This window comes from Pongo pygmaeus, chromosome 18, assembly GCF_028885625.2.
Source record: "Pongo pygmaeus isolate AG05252 chromosome 18, NHGRI_mPonPyg2-v2.0_pri, whole genome shotgun sequence".
NCBI classification, from domain to species: Eukaryota; Metazoa; Chordata; class Mammalia; order Primates; family Hominidae; genus Pongo; species Pongo pygmaeus.
The window spans coordinates 61,685,860-61,708,840 of NC_072391.2; positions in this window are offsets into that span (position 1 = coordinate 61,685,860).

Sequence of the window (22,981 nt, forward strand, 5' to 3'; positions counted from 1 at the left end):
TTAAGTGAAAGAAGATGGTCACGCACACCCCCCACATATTTTATGATTCAATTTATATAAAATGTTTGGATTAGGCAAATCTATAGAAACCAAAAGTAGACTAATGGTTGCGTAGGGCTGAGAGTTTCTAAGGTAAATTGACACTGATTGATAATGGGTATGGATTCTTTTGGGGTTAATGAAATGTCATAAAACTGATTGTGGTGATACTTGTACAATTCTGTGAATATACTAAAAAAACTGAATTGTATGATGTAAATGTGTGAATTTTATATGAATTACATCTCATAAAGATATCACGTGTTTTGTTTTGTTTTGTTTTTGTGGGGTTTCTTTTTGTTTTTGTTTCTTTTTTTTTTTTTTGAGACAAAGTCTTGCTCTGTCACCCAGGTTGGAGTGCAGTGGCATGACCTCGGCTCACTGCAAGCTGTGCCACCCGTGTTCACACCATTCTCCTGCTTTAGCCTCCCAGGTAGCTGGGACTACAGGCACTTGCCACCATGCCCGGCTAATTTTTTTTTATTTTTAGTAGAGACGGGGTTTCACCTTGTTTGCCAGGATGGTCTCAATCTCCTGACCTCGTAATCCGCCCGCCTCGGCCTCCCAAAGTGCTGGGATTACAGGCGTAAGCCACTGCACCCGGCCCTAAAGATATTATGTTTTTAAAAGATATGTATAACAACTTTTCAGAGACTGTTATATTTATCAAAAAATTATGAAAATAAGAAAACATGAGCACTTAATACTAAGGCAAAGGTATATATTGATTAAGGTTTATTAAGCTTATACATTACACTTTCTAGCCATTTTATTTTCTCTGATTCTTTACCTTGATTGACTGGTTCTCTTGCTGAAGGAATATTAGAAACATTAAATTAGAAACAAGAGACTATAACATTAATGAGGCAGAAATGAAAGTTGTACAAATAACAGTAAGAATATAACTACAAAAGAATATATAAATAAATAATATAATTATGGGTCATTTTTCTACAGAGCAAGTAACTGGCCACTCTTCAGCAATTGGTATCTATAAAGAAGGTCACAATAATCAATGATTTTAACTTAAATTTACAACTTATATTTAGTAATTCAGGAAGTTCATAGATGTTTCAAAATGATTTAAAGCCAAAATGATTGATTTAAACAACTTTAGATTTCAAAGTTGGATATATCAGCTATCTGTAGTATATATTTTATAAAATAATAAATTTCCACTTATTTCAAAGAAGTATCATTGTTTAATATTTTCTTATGTTTAATATAAAGACACCAACTAGAAATGTCCCTCTTACACCATGAATATGTTTCTAATAAAGACATTGTAAACTCTGTGTTTGTGTCATCATGTGTGTGTGCATTTATGTGTGTGATTATATGTTATTTGCAAATTTGATAGGTGCAGAAGAACCCTATTAGGGAATCAGACACTCATCTCTCATGCCTTCATAATTCAAATCCATTGTCAACACAGGATCTATGACTCCTCCAAGTGTGATTTTATTACACTTGTATACAAGTGACATCCAGCACCTGGTAAATGCTCTTCATAACATTTCTTGATTTTCTGTCCAGTTCAGCTTTCCCCTAAGCAATCTTTCCCAGTTAATAACTAATGGTTTATTCAGTGTACAAAGTTTATTGTTTGTTTCTGAATGTGTCCCACTTATATTTCAGGCAATATTAACAAATTATAGTAATAACGGAGGAGAAAGCAAATAGTGTCCAGGAAATGTCAATGCTGAGAGATTGTAACTACACAGTCACATTCTGGTTTAGGGTTTCCACATGTTTGACTGGAAACAGGGGGCTTCAGTATTTCTGGGAAAGAGATTGAGAAATGCACTTTTGAGTGTCCAGTATTTTCAAATTAAGTATCATTATTTCCATCTTAGACTGTGATTTGCACTGGAGGATTCCTTTTTGCTCTCTCAATTTGGATTATATGTCACTATGTGGTTTATGACTCAGACACAGTCATCCGTAACATTACTGACCTAGCAACAAGGGAACCTCAAAAACTGTGCTGGACACAGGCCTGTTGGCATGGTTGTAAATCCATATTAACATTGCCTGCCTTACAGTCCTCATGCAAGCTGGTCTGCAGTACCAAATATTTCTTTTTTTACAGCTGTGTGAGTTGTGAACATGTTTTTCCTGCCTTTAACTACCTTGTATCTCATAATACAATAATTTAAAGATAATTACTTTCTTGTGATTTTAAATAAAAAGCCCATTACCAAAAATTAAAGCCACCCAGAAAAACACAAAGAAGAAAGCAAAAATGTATAAATATCATACCTCCCACCCAAGCCAAATTATCATTATTTTCATTAGCTGAACAGCACCCCTCAAAAGCAATAGTATTTTAGGGTAAAATTGTATGTCCGCTGCATCTACAAACAGTGATTTAAAAAGAATAGTGCTGAGACTTTTTAAAAGAAAGAATGAATGCTTTCTTTTCCTATAAGGAAGTTGAACTTTCCATGAAAGAAATACATAGTGCTTGTACTCTGTGTAGTGCATAAGCATGCTTGAATCAGAGAATCTGTGCTGAAGTGTACCTCAGCACTGGGAGAACTGAGTGTCTTTAGGAATTCACCACATCATTTATTGAATGTTTTAACTTTTGCCAGAACTGAATATATATGTGCATGTATATAAATTCATATTTTGAAGTGGCAATTAATATTATATTTGTGTCACTATGGGAAATAGAGCCTCCTCTGAACTGTCTACATTAGCAAATAGGTACTCTGAACATGTTGTTAACTTACTTGCAGAAAATCATATCTCTTAACAGATAATAGGTTAAAAAAAATTAAAAAAAAAAGTCCATCTCACATTTTTTGTAATAGCTGCATATATTTCTGGTTCATTACTGTTAAGGGCGGACCCTGAAAGAATTGCCAGTTATTCTTGCCTTCTGGTATTCACCAGCAGAAGGGACTGTGTTGTCTCCTCCCATGGAGTGGTGATATGACTTGTTCCTAAGCCATACGATATTGCAAAGGAGACGGAATATCACTCCTTCCATCATGTTACATTATATGGCAAAGGTCATGGGATGTCACTTCATGATTACATTATATCATATGAGACATAATCTTCTTTGAGGATCTACATTAGATTCTCTTGCTCTCTTGATGGCATTGTAGAAGCAAGCTGCAATATTATGAGCTGCCTTTAAAGAGAACATTTAGCAGGGGACTGCAGAAGCCATCTAAAGTCTGAGAGCGATCTATAAGACAACTAAGACTTGGGTACCTCAGTCCTATTTTCATAAATGATAAATTCTATCAAAAACCTAAGGGAGCTTGGGAATGGATCCATCCCCAGTTAAGCCTTCAGAAGAGAACCCAGCCATTGCCAACATCATGACTGCAGTCACACAGAGGAAGCAGCCAATCCATGCCAAAATTCCTGCTCCACACTGTGAGCTAATCAATATGTATTATTTGAAGCTACTAAGTGTGCCAAATTTATTATATGTTAATTGATAACTAATATAGTTTTCTAAGTTAAATGCAAATGTGGACAAAAAAAGGTATGGATTCAACATATGGATGCAACAAATTGGCAGTGCAGATAGTTTAGAATATATTATTTAATATGTATATATATTTTGGTTTGAAAATACAATGTGCGTCTGACAAAATGGTGGATGGATAGAAAAGCATTATTCTCTGGGAAGCCTGAACTGTGATGCCTATTGCCATGAGGATCTTTGTGTATGTGTTTATATGTGTACATGTATGTTACAGAATGTTTCTGACATGCCTATTGTCGCTAGAAGAGGGAAACATGAGAATCAAGACTCTCTTTACAGATGGACTTACTCAGGGTATAAGTCTTCCTATGTCATTCTTTATTGTTTCACATTTATTATCTTTTATGTTATGTAGATATGGCAAACATTATTCCCACTTTACAGATGAAGGAGCATTTATTTGAAAGGATGCAGAATAAAAACAGATAAAATTCATATACTAAAAGACACTTCATAGACAATGGCACAATTATTTCTCCAAACCGCCCTACATTATATGATTTCTTATCTTCATTGTGTTGCTGATTAAACAGTTTAAGTGATTTATCCAGTTCCTCTTAGGAAGTGGCAGAATAGAAAGCTGTGATGGTTAATTTTATGCATGAGCTTGACTGAGCCATGGGGTGCCCAACATTTAGTCAAACATTATTCTGTGTATATCTGTGAGGATCCTTCTGGAAGAAATCAACTTTTGAATTGTTAGACTGAATAAAGCAGATTGCTCTCCCCAAGGTATATAGGCTCATCCTATCCGTTAAAGGTCTGAAATGTTGACTCTCTTAGTCTTTTCTGTGTTGCTGTAAAGAGATATGTGAGACTGGGTAATTTATAAGGAAAGGAGGTTTGTTTGGCTCACAGTTCTGCAGGCTGTGCAAGAGGCATGGCACAAGCATCTCCTTCTGGAAAGGGACCTCAGGAAGCTTCCAATCATGGCAGCAGGGGAAAGGGAGAAAGGCAAGCTATATCACATGGCAAGGGAGGCAGAAAGAGGGAGAGAAGAAGAAGGTGCCAGGCTCTTCTTAACCATCAGTTATCGTGGGAACTAATAGAGTGAGGACTCAGTACAAAGTCATGCATGAAGGATCTGACCCATCATCCAAACAGTTTCCACTAGGCCCCACCTCCGATGCTGGGGATCAAAATTCAACATGAGATTTGAAGAGGACAAATATCCAAACTATATCACCCTCCCATAAGTAAGAAGGCCCCTCCTGAGCACAGTGTGTTTTAGTTTAAGCTACTAGGGAGGGTGAGGCAGGAGGATTACTTGTTGAGCCTAGGGGTTCAAGTCCTGTCTGGGCAACATAGCAAGACCCCACCTCTAAAAAAATGGAACCCCTCCTGTCAGAGTACACCAGATATTTCCTGTCTTCTAACTTGAACTGAAACATCCACATTTTTTAAGTCTCAAGTTTACAAATCTTGGGATTTTTTAGACTCCATATCACACAAGCCAATTTCTTATAATAATGATGATGATACAATATATAGGATATATATTGTTTCTGTTTCACTAAAGAACCCTAATACAGAAGCCAAGCAGCATCCTCTCTAATGTCAAAATCAGTGCTTTTTCTATGACATTCATGCTCCTCTATGAATGAAAACCTGGCTCACATTTTATGCTAATACTAAGGAGTAAAAAAAATCCATTACTTATTGTATACCATAAAGCATGTTTTCACATGTACCATCTCAATTGTTGTGAAGCTTTTATTATATTTAGAACTGCTTTTTTATTCACATCTTCATTCACCAAAATGTTAAAGAAATAGAAACATCACTGTACTGGTTGAAGCAGAAGGATTTCAGGCAAGGCACTGTCTGCTCTCAAACCCCTTCTGCAATTCCAGAGCCCCACAGAACATATCTTGAAGAAACGGCAAACATTTCAACTGGTCTTTCACACTTCCGAGGATATGAATGACAGGGATTATTTTCTCTACTTGATATATAGGAAGAAAATTCTGTGGGTTTAAGCGAATCACTCATGGTAAAGTATGTTTTCAGCAAAGCCTAAATAGCAGTGTCCTGATCTGGGGTACTAGAATTCTGGCTTCATCATTTCCTCAATGATTATTTCTAAAGAAGTTGGTTCTTTCCAGTTAGCATGCTCATACAAGTCACTTATGAGCATCCCCAAACTGTTTAACATCTCAGATAGCCTAACGAACTCATACCAATTATATTGACTCTTTCTATCTGAAATATAAATGATAAATAGTTTATGTTTCATACTGATAGCAAGATCATTATGTGAAAACTAATGGAGTCTAATGGTTAAAAGAATTTTAGCTGTATGAGTTAGGCAACTTTCTTTCCCTCCCCTGCTTAGATTACTTCTCTGAAAATGAGGATGATTATGCTATCTCATGGATTTTCTGTGACAATTGAAGTAACATACATAATAGTATCTGTACTATGATTAGAGATAATTATATTAGCTACCTGTAGACATGTAAATTCTTCATAAGGTAAATATTTGTAATTTTCAGATCACGAATTGGATCTATTGAAAACATAGTTAGCAAATCAATGGCAGGTTGCCTCAATGAAGAGCAGAATGTTTTGTATAATACAGCAAAATAGAATTTCAATTTATTTTCAATAAGACCAAGTTCTACTAGCACACTGAAGTATTGAATGCCAAATTATCTCATTCAGACAAAAGTGAAATGTCCCAAGCTTAATAAAATAAGACAATTGGTTTTGGCTTTTATATTAAGTTACTATTTGGCTACACACTGTAGTTTCAGAGCAGATGCCCTGCAGGTGAATGGAGCTATAGATGAGGTTACACATAAACCATATGTCCCCTTTACAAGTCTCCTTGTACTGTCTGTGGTTCATTGCTTTCCAGAACATAATGAAGACCAAGTGCTTATAGTATAGAAAGCGAGTCAATCAGAAAGCATAGAAGCAAGAATGGGGTCTCCTCGTGGTCCAGGTAATGCTTCACCTCGTTATGTAGTGGCGTGCAAGGTAGAGCAGGAAGAAACATCCGTCTGACCCTAGCGGGGTTCTTCGCCTCATAACCTGTAAATTTTCATGTCAGGTTCTGAAGATTGTTAGGTCACTGGCAGGCTCCATGTGCTTTTTAAAAAAAATGCATTAACAAAAGAGGATCCCCGTTGAGTTTTTAGTTAACTCATTAACTAGTTTAGGCACCTAGGCTGACCCCCTACAGATAATTGGTGTGTTCTTTGTACTGGGTCATATCTCACACAGTTAGGAAATATCCCTTTTTTACCTGAGTATTAAAGGTACTTCTAACCAGGCTCTCAAATAACAGATATTATGCTAAAAAGAAAATGAATCTATACATCAAAATGTCTAGGTTTTAATTCTTCTTCTGCCATTAAACTCTGTGAGTCCCTATTGTTAAGTTATTTAGCTATTCCAGGTCTTAGTAAACTCACCATGAAGCTGAAACCATTGAAATCCCCATTTAAACAAATAAGGAAACTGAAGTTCAAAGAGTTGAGATATCTCCTGGAAGATCACACAGCCGGTAAGCCACAGGGTCAAGTTTAAACCAGATGTGTTAGCACCACCGCCCACATTCTTGGACCTGCCCTTACATCTCCTACTGTATTGAGTGCTTATCAAAATCATTCTGAACAAGTGTCAATGTAAATTGCTGGTTTTCACAGAACACAATCTCCTCTTACATTAACTCCGTGGTCTCAAGCCAATCATTCCAACTTTTCTGAGCCTCTGTTTCCTTATCTGTAAAATGTAAATGAGATGATAAGAGTAGTTAAGTCATAGCTTTATTTTAAGGACTCAATGGATTATTATTTTTAAAGTGCTTAGAACAGTACCTCAATAAACATTGGCTGTAATTATTATTATTTATTAGTTCTTGAGGCTACCTAGTGACTTAAAGCAGCAATTAGTATGGAGCCAGTATCAGTTGACAGACACAAGTGTCATTCACATTCAAGCAAACAGATTAATAAAGGTAAATATCACAACTAAATGCTACATTAAAAACACTGCTGTTTATGGTACTAGCAAAAGACAGTTGAGTTGAGGCTGTGGCATAATCTCTCAATGTTGGAAAGGCAATAGAATCACCTAGGAGCTTTAAAAAATGTCTGTGCCAAGTCCCATTTGAGACCAATTAAAATAGAATCTCTGGGTGTGGAATCTGCATATCCTTACATTTTTAAATCACTCCCACACCAGTTGATTTGGAGTTAGGAAGGGACCAGTTTATGAAGGATTTTGAATTCCAGGAAGAATTAGTATTTGGGTAGGGAAGTAAGGCTAGAAAATATTAGAGATTCTGCACAGGGCTACTATACACTTATTTATAAATCTTTTCACCTTTCAGGGATGATTTCGCTGTCGTCCTTTGGTTCAGAATAAAGAAGCTCTCAGTTTCCTCTATTTCTTAAAGTTGATCTAAACACACTCCCTCTGACTTGGTTGTTCCATAATAAAATTGTCATCTCACTGGAAGCCATCCTAATCCTATTTAGAGAAAGACCATTTTCCTCCTGACCTGAAGTCTCACTTTTTATCTTGCTGGCTGGATGTTCAAGAAGTGCATTCAAACTGTTTAAAATCCTGGGAGTTAAGATCACCCTGACATTGTCAGGTAAAAATAAAAAGGAGAAGTCACCAGCATGTAATTTGCTTATCCTCAATATAGCTTTATTTCTTCCAGTTTTAAGCATGACTTTTAATTTCTTTTTGTGGTAGTGAGGACCAGGACTGTGTGGGAGCTCAGAGATGGGGAATGACAACTCTCTAGTCATTGAGCCATAACATATCCTCTCTCTGAGCAGTAACTCCTAACAAAAATCATCTTTGGGGTGATTTAAGCATTTTTTTTTTTTTTTTTCTGCAAGAGAGTTACCCATGTCCAACCTGGTGAGTGAATTTTCCAGTAGACTGGGAATGTTAATCAATCGGAGAACCATTTTAAAATCCAAGTGTTTACAGTCTATAGCCCATTAAAGTCTGCTCTATGTATGTAGTCTTTGTCACTCCCCAACTGCTAAGTTGTGTTAGTTTTAAGTTGTTTACTTAACTCGGGCCTTTGTTCTATCAGGAATGATATAAAAAGAAAGGAACATGAGATGAAGAGAACAGCGCCTACCCTCAAAGAGGTCATAATCTATTTGTACATATTTGGGAGGAAGACAAAGTAAGAAACTTCCAAATGCATTACTGTATGATATGTACCAGTAGTGGAGAGGGTGGAACACATTGGAACAGCCCCTACCTGATCCTAGGTCAATAGAGAAAGACTTACTCAAAGAGTTGGCCTGAGTTGAGTCTTGTAGGGCTTCTCTATGAGAAAAGGGAAAAACACAGCCTGTGGAAGGGCCAGGAGAGGCAAGAAAACAAGGCTTTTCTTCAGAGGTGCAATGTCAAGGGGTGCTATGAGTGAGTCAGAGAAGAGATCGGTGAATATAACATCATGGGCACTAAATGTGAGAGGCAAGCGTTCATCCTTTATTCTGAAGGTGACTTGAAAATAATTTTGGCTTTTAAGTAGGAGAGCAACATAGTTTGGTTATTATTTTAGGTGGGAAGGAAGGCACTTCGGATTGCTACATTTAAAATCACATGGGGATGTCAGAGGAAAATGTCAGGTTATTGAAGGAATTCACATTATATTATATAAGGAACAGATTATAGAACTAGTGCAGATTTTAATCTGGGGGGATAAGACCAATGTAGAATACCTGATGCCACGTGAAAGAGGAAGAAACATTTGTATTCGAAATTTTTGGAAACCAAAAGACCTATTAATTATTGGTGCTGTATTTCAGTTCAACATAACTATATTGCCTCTGGATGTTCAGAGTTGTTTCAAGGTGGGATGTTTTGCCTTTTGCATCTGATTGATCTCTGGTTGATGCCGTAAGTGCACATATCCAATGGATACTGGGTTGGATCTATTTAAGTTCTTTGCAAAGACTGTATGCCCATGCGGATAGCTTTGGTCACCATATGCAGCCACTAGAAAGTGTGCTGACGAAACAAACCAGTTAAAGGTCACTAGTGGAGCAAGCTTCCTCAAGGGCTGAGATGGAAGTTCAGATAATGAGAACTCTTTGTACTCATTGTAGACACATTCTTTCAATTAGAAGCAAATAACAAAGTTAAGGTCCTTAAAAATCTGTGGCCTTCACCTTATAAGCAAAAGGATATGATTCAAAGAGTTCATGATTGGATCCTCCCTGCGAGGGATCTTACATCACTTTTTTTACATAAGCTATCATGATTTATAGGGCACAGGCTCATCTTTACAATTATATTACTGAGCATCTTTTTTTTTTAATTTCCAGAAACCTGGAGGTAAAATATAGCTCATAAAATGCTACATGTTAATAAAAAGGATATTTTGAACTGGAACAAAACATAGAATAGTTATGTGTGCTTCATATATACAAATAGTTATGTGTATAATATGTTATTATGTTATCACATAGAATATGACTTTAACATATTATCCTTCACACTATAATACTGTAGAGATGATAGTCTATGCGTAATGAAAATATTTATGGGGAATCTTAGAAAAATAAGAGAAAGGAAGGTTTGTAAATATCTGTTCTTTCAGTTTAACATGGATTTCAGTGACAAATATGAACCAGTTTTCTGGTCCAGCTGAACTGAGATCTAGAACCTTTTACTTGACATTTCATTTGACATTTTGAATTAATTTGCCTTTGCAGCCATGGAACCAGAATAAAATTACTTGTTGTTGATTGATAATCTTAGAGCACTGTACCTGGAATCTATTAGGTTGAACCATACGAAGTTACCAATACTTAAATATTTTAACCTAAGAATTGGCAATTTCTATTGTTTACCCTAAGGGAAGCCTTTGTTTCAGTCTTTGTTGTATCACAGAGACTTGAAAATTAAATAAGTTATTCAACTTTTTAGAATCTAAATTTTTCTCATCCTGTTAAATGTGGGCAATAGCAGCAATCTTTTAGAGGTGTGTGGATTAAATGAGACACTGGGTGGGAAAACATATTGAAAATTGTAAAGTAATTTGAATTGCATTTAGAATCTTCAAAAACCCCAGTGAGATTGTTGGGTTTATAAATTTTCACTCCCTGCTGGTTAAGTGATTGCTTGGTTAGAATACACAGGGGTTTATGTGTTTATATTTCTTTCTGAATGTGATCTGACTTTCCTCCTATTTAGTGTTTATTCTGAAAGCTGTTTTCTTCCATCCTTAGATTTACAGTACAGATTTCTTCTGAATGGGTAGAATATTTATACATTTCATTAACAATATTTACTCAGTCTTTCTGGTTCATTCATCCTTTGAAATACTCAGCAGAAAATGTGTTTGAGGATTTTCCCCTACCATTGGGGAGCTGAAATTAATTCTATTGTAATTTCCAGGAGCTTTAAGCATTTGTTTTGTTTAGGAGTAAAACAGCTGTGCTGGCAAAGCTTTTCTTATTGTTAATGTGCTTTGGCCATTTATATCTGGATGATACATTTTACAAGCATTGATCAGACAGTACTTTCAACAATTGTTTTATGGACTATGGTTCCAACCTCCAGCGAGGTCTTTTTAACCTTCAGTTTCTCTCCCTTTCAAATCTATTGTCCAACTTACCGGCGGAGTTTTACTTCTAATCACAAATGGGATTATAATATCCCTTATTTAAAAAGAATCTTTCATGACTCCCCTGTGTGTAAAGGATAAAATTCTCAATACATGGTCTAGTGTACAAGAACTTCTTAAAATATTACTTAACAACAAATTGTCTGTAGCTTTTACTCTCCCTTCTTCTGAATCCAACTTACTAAACTCTTCACCATTCTCTAAATATTCTATCATAATGTTATTTTCTCTCTGCCTATTCACAACCTGGTCCTCTACCTGGAATGACTTCTGTCTTCTTTGAGTAGTAAAATCATCCTTATAGGACAGCTCAAATGCCGTCTCTCTATGAAATCCTTTGCTCTTCCCCAAGGCAATTCATCATTTGTTCCCCTTAGAACTGTGCACAATCATTTTATGGTGATAATCGTTTTACTTACCTGTTTCTCTTTCTTCAGTCTGTGACCTCTTATAAAGCAAGGACTCTTACTTACTCATGTTTGCTTCCCTAGGGCATAGTTGCTCAGCCAACATTTTTTAAAGGATAAGTGAAAAATAAAGGATAAATGAATCCTGCTAGCACTGCCTAAATGACTCACAATGAAAATTCACAATTACTCAGTGAATGTCCAAATGTCTGAAGCTCTTAGAGAAGAAAATTACCGAAGAGTTTTCAAGAGAGAATGAGTTTCAGATATATGATTCCCTACACCCTGGCAAAATGTGAAGGGGTATACATAGGGTCTCCTTCCCCAAATCTGGCCATAAATAGAGAGGACATGGAGATGGTTTGTTTTGGTGTCTGGGAATAGCAGCTGGCATTTGAGCTGATTACTGGCTTAATGAGATGCTGTAGATGTTTGGTGTTATATTCAGATCACAGAAAGCAAATCTTTAACTGTGCTCACCCTCAGGGAGAATACGTCTGCATTAGTTGGTTCATTGCATAGGATATTTTTTGAGAGGGACAATATTGAGTTACAGTTGGCCCATAATGAGGAACCAAAAAGATGAGGGGTAGACATGACATCATTAAAGTAAAAGAAATTGAGATAATTAGATAAACGTGAAGAATAAAAGAGCTTCCATGTGCCACATTTTCTTAATCCAGTCTATCATTGTTGGACATTTGGGTTGGTTCCAAGTCTTTGCTATTGTGAATAATGCCGCAATAAACATACGTGTACATGTGTCTTTATAGCAGCATGATTTATAGTCCTTTGGGTATATACCCAGTGATGGGATGGCTGGGTCAAATGGAATTTCTAGTTCTAGATCCCTGAGGAATCGCCACACTGACTTCCACAAGGGTTGAACTAGTTTACAGTCCCACCAACAGTGTAAAAGTGTTCCTATTTCTCCACATCCTCTCCAGCACCTGTTGTTTCCTGACTTTTTAATGATTGCCATTCTAACTGGTGTGAGATGGTATCTCATTGTGGTTTTGATTTGCATTTCTCTGATGGCCAGTGATGGTGAGCATTTTTTCATGTGTTTTTTGGCTGCATAAATGTCTTCTTTTGAGAAGTTCATGTCCTTCGCCTACTTTTTGATGGGGTTGTTTGTTTTTTTCTTGTAAATTTGTTTGAGTTCATTGTAGATTCTGGATACTAGCCCTTTTACACCATGGAATACTATGCAGCCATAAAAAATGATGAGTTCATGTCCTTTGTAGGGACATGGATGAAATTGGAAATCATCATTCTCAGTAAACTATTGCAAGAACAAAAAACCAAACACCGCACATTCTCACTCATAGGTGGGAATTGAACAATGAGAACACATGGACACAGGAAGGGGATCATCACACTCTGGGGACTGTTGTGGGGTGGAGGGAGTGGGGAGGGACAGCATTGGGAGATATACCTAATGCTAGATGACGAGTTAGTGGGTGCAGTGCACCAGCATGGCACATGTATACATATGTAACTAACCTGCACATTGTGCACATGTACCCTAAAACCTAAAGTATAATAATAATAAATAAATAAAATAAACAAATAAAAAAAGAATTAAAAAAAAAAAAGAGCTTCCATGTATTCACATTTGGGCCACACAGGTGAAGAGTTGACATGTGAAAGGGCAGTGGAATGCATGTCCCATTGTGCCAAAAGGCAAGGACACTCACTACAAGGAACGCATCTTGTTTCTGTGTTACAGGGAGACAGGCTTCCTCAGCAAATTAGCAAGTGAAACTGCCACATAAAATGGTGAGTTTTCTTGCCCTCTAAGCAGGAGGTGAACAATCATTTGTATTGCATTTATAGTAGTAGGGAGTAGACTAAACCAATGTTTCACAAACATTATTATACATATGAACAACTGAGGATTTGGGTTAAATGCAGATTCTTTTTCAGAAGATCTGGGGTGGAACCTGTGATTCTTCAGTTCTAACATATTCCTAGGTAAAGCTGATACTGCTGCTCAGTGGTTCATACTCTGAGTAATGATGCGCTGGATAACAGGGAAATGTCGTAGTATGTCATAATTGTTAGGAACATAAATTTCAAAATCAGAAAGCCCTGATTTGAGTTTTAATCAGATGTAACTTTGGGAAAAGTGCTTACCTTTCTGAGCTTTAATTTCCTCATCTATAAAATAGGAATTGCTATTGCCTCTTTCATATTGCCTTGGACCAGATTAATGAGAAGATGTTTGTATGTAGAACATTTGATGTCATGCTCAGCACATACTAAGCTCTTCAATAATGTTAGTGATTATATTTTAGGTTTAACAATACAGTGCCTTTCATTTCTATGATTATATTATTCTGATTTATTTCCAAATGTGTCAGAATAATAAGAAGACAAAAGCTACCCATGAAAATTAATTAAAGTGAATTTCATTGTTCTGATCATATAATGTTTAATAAAACTACAGCCAACATCAGCCCAGTGCAAAATTATTTTTTCTGATGAGTAACTATACCTATTTGAAGGTTCAACTGAAATATCACCTATTTTTCTATTTTATACCTTCCTGATAATAACCAGGGGATTATCACTCAGCTTTTTGGCCCCTCTGTTGTACCTGCTGCAGGCATATATTACAGCATTCCTCATAGAACTATGCAAACAACTGCCTGAGAGCAAGTATATCTCCTCCTCTGAACTGGGAATGCATTACATTTATGGACTAAGTCTTATACACATCATGTCCCTACATTTATATCTAACATGTAGTATGGTCAATAATGGGTCCTCTACTATAATGGATGAACAAAAAACATAGATGAATAGCTTAATGGATTAATGACATGGGAAAACTCAGTTGTTGGTGCTCACATTTTCCTTTCAAAAACTTCCTGCCCTGTCATGACATTTTCTGCCTCATTGGGATGGGATTTTGCCCCAAGATACTGTGATGATAGCTTCCATTAAGATGTTTTTAACAAAAAATATAATACTTGTCTTCTCTTTGAGGAAATTGTATTTTAACCATGTTTATTAGGAGATATGTAGATATGTGGAGATATATTATTATATAAAAACAACTAGAGACTGAGATATGATATGGATATTTGAAGGGAATTATAGGCCATTTCAAATTCTTTTCAAATGATAAATATGCAACTCTGTTCATGAGGTCAGTTTTCCATCATTTCAAGAGTAAAAATTAGGAATAAGGAAATTGCTCTGTTTGTGCTTTTGCTCTCCCTTTATGGAGAGACACTTCCTTTTTTGGCACCAACTAGAGACATTCCATCCACTCAGCCAAGAGCATCATGCAGAGTATGCATCATTTGAGGAAATTCAAATGGCTGGGAAGTCAAGACCTCTAGATTCTAAAGAATCTTACAGATCATCTTCTCCATTCTTCTGTTTCTAGAGACAAGAGCTATGTTGAAATGCAGGGCAGCCCCATGTTTATGTCATCTTTGTGGACTAAAAATAATTTGTTTACAACTCTTTTTTTTTTTTTTTTTTGCAAATACTTTCAAATAGTACAAAGGAAAGAGAGGCCAGGCATGGTACGACCCTTGCCTTGCTGACAATGGCAGCTACTAGAATTGCAAATAGAGTAAATAGATAAATCTCTGTAGAAACAGAGTAGAAAAAATTATTGTTTATTTTACAATATTGATAATTGTTATACTATTAATAATAGTAGCTGCTATTTATTTAGTGCTTGCAATATGTTAGACATTGTACTAACATCTAAATGCATTATCTTTTTTTTTTTTAAGATGGAATCTCATTCTGTCACCAGGCTGGAGTGCAGTGGTGTGATCCCGGCTCACTGCAATCTCCACCTCCCAGGTTCAAGCAATTCCCCTGCCTCAGCCTCCCAAGTAGCTGAGACTACAGGTGCACATCACCATGCCCGGCTAATTTTTTTTGTATTTTAGTAGAGATGGGGTTCCACCATGTTGGCCAGGATGGTCTCGATCTCCTGACCTCATGATCTGTCCACCTAGGCCTCCCAAGGTGCTTGAATTCCAGGCGTGAACCACCGTGCCCAGCCTTTGGTTTGTTTTTTAACCTCTACGAAACATCTGAGAATGAAGTGCTATTATCCGATTTTAGACAACAGGAAAGTCTTCTTAGAGGTTAAATAATGTAGACAATATCAGATCTCTGTACATGCAAAGTCATGTTCTCCACCACAGAGCTCTATGCCTCGCTACCCACAGAAGCGTTGTAATTTCCATTTCAAAAACGGCACCATCGCTTGTTCAAAATCTTTAAGATTGTAGAAAGATACACAAGAGATGGACTTTCCAGATAGAATGTTTATCTTTTTGGATCATAAAGATTAAGAGCAATAGTGTTTTTAAAAGCTTCTTAAGCAAGTGCCTTGGAGGTACAATAAGCACAATTCCTTGAATGTTCCTCTGAAGCTGCTCATGGAGTTTCACTCTCTGTATTGGCCACTAAAATCTTTAAATAGCCCTATCTGTGCTTTGTGGCTTTCATTACAATGTTCCTCCTAGCGTCTGTAGTCAGAGGCTATGGGAAACATGTGGCTGTATATAAAGTTAACCCTAGCATGAGGCACTCAGAGTCAGCAGAGACCAGTATTAGGGCATGCAATAGTCATCTCTTCTGCAGGCTTGCTTAAGATCTTTAGGTTTTCCCCTATCCTTGAATTGAGGAATTTCCAACTTGTAAATTTCTCTTTTTGTTTTTTGTGTTCAGTAAAGCTGAGCCCACCTAGAGGGTCTGGCAGACCCATTGCTCAAGTCTGTAACTGAAATTGGATGGCCTGACTTCATATTCAATTGGAACATTTTTCTTCTTATTTCTCTTTTTAAAAATCAATAAATGCTTTATGATGCCTTTAAAAGAGATTGAATGAGTTTTTCCATAGTATTGTGGCAACTAAACACTCTGGAATAGATCCAATTTCAAATATCCTATCTTGTCCCCCGTTTGTATATTAGGTCAATATTTGCTGACTTTTTATTAGAGAGATATGCTTTCCTCAGAGAGCAGAAAAGGAAAGGAAGCCTTTTTGATCATCAACATTTTTGGCCAGGAATTAGACTTGGGGACACACACACACACATACACATAAGTATATACTTGTGTATATATGTATACATATGTGGATATGTGTATGTGTGTGTGTGTGTTTGTTTTGTCCTTATCATGCTCCCATTACAACAGTGGAAAAATTGAAGCCTACAAATTTCTCTTGGCTATACTGCTTTTGAGCAGCTGTGATAGAGTTCCAACCTGATAGTCTGTCTTTAAAGCCTGTGGTCATTTTTCTTAATCTTCCTATGTCCTCAAACTTATTTTTTAAAGGTAAGTTCTTCCGTCTTCATCCAAACCTATTTCTCCTGAGAACATGCCCCAGGCTCCTGGTCATCTGGCTACAGATGCCAGGTAAAGGGGTAAGTTGCCCTGTCCTGAGCCTTCTATCTATTCTACCCAGCTTCCTGTCTGTCTTGTCTTGTCCTACTAACTCCTTAATTCTTGCTCCTGGGAGATGTGAATCAAACACCATACACCTGAACTGGTGCCTGCCTGAAGAGCCATGATTGATTGCCATGTACTAATTACTCGGAAGGATTGGGAGTGGGTACGAGAATAAAGATGATCACAGAACAGTTAAAAAGAGATTTGTTTCTCTTTTTGCTGCTCCCCTGTCATTTGCAAATGTCTGTTGGTTTTCTTTCAGCGTATTTGTGATTAAGAATCCTGCTGAGATGACACTTGGTGATTTGAAAAGCCAAGTGTTTCTGCATTTCCGCAGGTAATTTAGCGATGCATCCATGGGAAGCCCATCCACACATCTCAAGAGCAAGGCTCTCCATAACCTTTTAAAAAGTCTGTAACAATTGACATAAAAACACTAAGGTGAAATTTTCTAGTGAGAACATAACTGATGAAATATTATTAAGATTTTCATTAATAAATCCTTTGACTATCAGGTTTTCACTTTATCTTGCTGCTTCTCTTAAACACATGCAGCAACACCATTCTGATGATAGTTAATAACCAAAAAAGTAAACATAGCTTTTAGGTAATTTATGTGGCAGACACACCCATCAGGTATCATTACTGGAATCTTTCTATGTATGAGTCAGGGCCAAGGGAGCATTGAAATTAAATCTTTCTAAGGAAAATAACCTACACAGGTTTGCAAGATTCAAAATTATAAGAGTGACCCCTAGTGACTATGAAACTGCTTAAATCTTTCCTGAATCTCAGTATAGTGTTCAATGTGAACATCTGAAGAAAGAGAATATCTTTTTTAAGCACAAAAAACTTACTCATTTTGAATTTAGTAGTTATGTTTTGAAAATAGTAGGAATGGACTATCCCTCAAACCATTGTTTTTTTGGTTTTTCTCCCCCAGTAAAATACATATGTGCTTTATTATTCCTTCTTTGGTTTACATCAAAGAGCCTGCTTTGTGAACCTACTGCGTGCAAAGTGCCCGGAAACTCTTGAGGATGGGAAGATTAAGGTCTCCTCGTGGTTTCTCCGGTGCCTGCAGACTCAGGAGGAAAGAGATAAGCAAACAGGAGCCTTGCAGGACAGTGAGGGGTGAAGGGATAAGTGAGACAACAGAGTGTAATAACAGCGGCTTTAAGAACAGAATCATTTGTATAATGGTTGCATGGCCATTCCTATAGAGGACAGATCAGAGTAAGAATTTACCCAATGGGAAGTAACAGGGGTGGCTCTACCTAGGCACAAATAAATGAAACAACATATTTTTGTGTAAGAATCACAAGTAGGCTGGGCGCCATGGCTCACACCTGTAATTCCAGCACTTTAGGAGGCCAAGGCAGGCGGATCACTTGAGGTCAGGAGTTTGAGACCAGCCTGGCCAACACGGTGAAACCCTGTCTCTATTAAACATACAAAAATTAGCCAGGTATGGTGGTGGGTGCCTGTACTTCCAGCTACTTGGGAGGCTGAGGAAGCAGAATGGCTCGAACCATGGAGGTGGAGGTTGCAGTGAGCCGAGATCGTGCCATTGCACTCCAGCCTGGGAGACAGAGCAAGACTCCGTCTCAACAACAACAGCAATGACAACAATAACGACAACAAAAAAGAATCACAAGTATTTCAGTAGGGATAGAGAGTTGAGCTATCAAGATGTACAAGATGGAGCTTGAGACATAAGCATGAGATAGCTCAGAACAGTCTTTGTACACTGCTGTTGGCCCTTCTGTTGAAGGCAATAGGACTAGGCTTAAGCAAGAAACTAAGGTACACTGATTAGCATTTTGGAAGAACTGTCTGGCTTCTAGGCAGAAGGTGGTCTCAGAGCAACCAAGACTAGTTACAGAGAGACCACATAGGAGGACTCCAGCATTTTCACTGTTGCAAATGTGAGGCTTCTCTTTCTTCAGCTAGATCATAGATATCTGGGCCTGGTGCTTTATACTTCATTCAAATTTGTATTATCAGTAGACATAATAGGTTTTGAAAAATGCATATTGAATAAAAATTAGCATTAATTTTACACTGAGTTAAATTACATTGCCATATCTATGTGTTCATGTACAAATGTGTTATATATACATATTTATATATGTATATATGTCTATAAATTATAAACACACATATACTTTGATAATACATGTTAATGAAAAAGTGTGTATTTTGGTTGTGTAGAAGTAGAAACATTAATTCAGATATAGTAACTATATAAACCGCATCATGTTTTATTTTAGAATCAAACCTTTTAAATCTTCATTACATAAAGACTTTCAGTCAGGCACCATGGTGTGCATTTATGGTTCCAGCTATTTGGGAAGAGGCTTGAACCCAGGAGTTTGAAGCTGCAGTGTGCTATGATCATGCCTGTGAACAGCCACTGAACTCCAGCCTGAGCAGCAGAGCAAGACCCTGCCTCAAATTTATATATATAATGAACCAGAATGTACCTGTATTATTGATATTAAATGAACCAGAATGTACCTGTATTAAGTGAATTATTATATTAAATGAGCCAGAATGTACCTGTATTATTGATATAATAAATCAAATATATATATTTATTACATATATTAAATATATATATATATTAAATGGATCAGAACCTACCTGAAGAAGGTTTTGTATCCCTAGTTTTTTCAGATATGATGTCAGAAATCCAAATATGGAACTATAAACCTTGTATTGATGATTGAATGCTCACCTTTCTGATACATCAAAACCTTTACTTCAACATCTTACTACCTTAGTTTGCTAGGGCTGCCATAAGCAAATGCCACACACTGAATGGCTTAAACAACAGAAATTTATTTTCTTACATTTCTGGAGGCTGGAAGTCCAAGATCAAAGTGTTGGCAGGTTTGGTTTTTCCTGAGGCCTCACTCCCTTGGCTTGCAGATGGCCACCTTCTTGCAGTGTCCCCACATAGCCTTTTCTTTGTGCTTCCCTGATACCTTTTCCTCTTCCTATAAGGATACCAGACATATTAGATTAGGGCCTTAACTAATCTGTTCTCTGACCTCAACCTCCAAATATACAGTCACATTGGGAATTAGAGTTTTGACATGTGAATTTTAGGGCAACACAATTCATTCCATAACTGTTATAAATTTCCCTGATCAGGAAATGATGAAGAAGAGAACTCTTCTTCTAGAGTTATACTTTGAGGAAACATCTTGAGCACAATCAGAAACTAGACTTTTGGCAACAGGAAAAGCAATAGCATTGGAAACTGTAGTGGAGGCTGTGGTGTGTTACCCTATTGTCCCCTTTAAAACTAGGGCATTCATTCCTCTAGCTGCTGGAAGTGTTGCCTGCTGAGACAGCTCAAGGCTAGGTTGCTTTCCAGAATTTCCCAAAGCCAAAATCAGTTTCTTTGTCCAATGCTGGGTAGCAGTACAAATACAAAGATGCACGAATATAGGCTTCCAAAGCCTGGCCCCTAAGCTTCTGCATGGATGGGACAACTCAGAAGTGGCACCCAAAGTCCAGACCTACTTGTGTTGATGGCTAAATCCTTCATTGAGACTGCAGTTCAGCCCATCTTCTACCTCTGCCCAATTCTGCTTTCCACCTTCTCTTCCACAGAGTGGAACAGAGAGCACTGAACACAAATCTGTTTTATTATTCCCAAGAAATCTAATTATATATATATGCCAAACATTGGAATGATTAATAACACTAAAATAATCCATTTTAATGCCATCAATCTGTGGAAATAGAGGACATAATTTATATCCATATTGTTTTTAAATTATTGATTATTCCTTACTAAATTTGTTTGGTATCACATTGCACCATGATATAAACACCATGGGGACAGAAATGTTATGAAATTAGTTCTTAGAAGCATTCATAGCATCAAATAATATACCTGAAATATTGGGCATACCATTAAAGCATAAAATTATAGCTTATTGCATCTTCTCTAGAAAGCAGATAAAAATCTTAGTATAGTTTTGCATGTACAATTATTGTGTATCCATCAAAGACTGGGTCAAAAGCTACTCCTTTATAATGTTTGCATTGATTTACCCCAGGTAAAAGAATCAGTCCTCACTGAGTTCTCTGCTGCTCCTTTGCAATGTCTGTTCCTTCCTGCCATCTATTACAGTTATTTAGCTCTCTTTGTTACATTTTTTTATTAAACAGCAAACCATGAAGTTGAATGAAGGAAATTGCATCCATTCTCCATGATGGCTGAAAAAGGTGTGGAGGAGGGAAGCCACATGTGGATGGAAGCTTTTTGAAGCATAAACATTTGGATACACTCTAAGATTTGGAACAATCTTCACTATGATCAGGAAATCATTTATATTGCAGTATCGCCTCCTGTGCCTAAAAATGTGATGTGTTCACTTTGTCTTACAATTGATTTCTAATGACTTCAAACTTATATATCTTCTTTGTGTCTTAAAGTAAATTTCAAATAATGGAATGTCAAGCATCAGAATAGAGGGGTAGAGATGTACATGTATTGCAATTATGTCCTTGATATTGATTTAAGTAAGCACTACCTACCTCTATTCTAACATTGTTACAGATTATGAACCCTGGTAAATTTCATAGCTGCCACCTTTGTCTGCCTGATCCTATACTCTTAAATCTGTCCAGTCCACCTACATATGAAGTGGGAGGAAGAAAACCAGTACAAACTAAACTTACATCTCCAGCATTACATCAGGAAGTTCCAGTTCCCCTCAATATCTCCTGAATAGGTTCATGCTCTCATTCAGTTCTGCTGCATAACAAATTCTTGAGCTCTGAGAATTCTCTCTCACTTCTAGAACTCATCTTGTTGTGGCATGTAGAATTTAACTCCTGCACCTTAAACATGCTACTTTTTGTAGGACATAGTTGGAGCTCACACTCTTTCTCTTCTTTAGATATTTGAGTCAATGAGCTGTTTTCAACAAACATGAATAATGGCTGTTTTTCAGATAGTTTCTGCTTAATTTAGGTTCCCAGAAATAAATACTGTGATGGAGAATTTTGGGCAAGACTTTTTTTTTCTTGGTGAGTGCTGTCTTCAAGATTGTCCTAAGTTGGGATGAGGTACTTTTTATGCCTTTCCATGAAAAAGTTATTTGAGGTAGGCTGCCTCCACAGGAGAGGATGTGATCTTGGCAAGACAACTGTCTTTATCTGAGGCAATTCTCCAAGATGCTTGACAACTGAGGGCTGTCTGTTGGCAGCATTCCCAGCAGCTGAGGAATAAATCCTTTTTTGTCTTCAAGTGAGATCTGGACAGTGTTGCATAGGCTCCTATATTTGGTAAGTTCCAAGAACCTTCCAATAGGTAAATATGTCTTAATAATCTAATTTTTGGAAATATATCATAAGAAAAAATTCAGTGTGATGGTCTTTCTATAAGAATAATATAGTATTTCTCAAAGCGTGATTCTGGAACACCACTACTACTAGGAATATGTTGAATACTGAATGACAATCTCTGGCGATTGGTTCAAGGTCATTATATTAATTAATACCCCTCTAAAACCAAGTGAATCAGAACTTCTAGAGTCTGTGGAAAAGACTGCTGTGTAAAAGGGAGGATTTTCTTGGTCTTAAGGCAAAGCCATCTTTACTGGTATGTGTGTTTGGTGGGGGGAAGGGAGGCAGGTGTGTGTATGTGTGTTGAATGAATGGTAAGTATTCATGTTGATAATGTGACACAGATAGCAATTTAAGTGCAAATGGTATATGAAGGCCTATTTTAATAAAAACAATATTTTGAGGATTTAGGGGTTTTTTTGTTAAAACAGACTTTGAATGAGTGTCAAAAAATTTTTGAAAGAGGAGTAAATTCATTGGAATGTAAGATATTTCACCATTTCAGGTATCCATAAGCAACCTCAGTTATCCAAAATCATTTGGAAGCCTTTGGATAAATGGGAATTTGGTTAAAATATCTGGTTAGATGGTGGCCAGGAATGAATC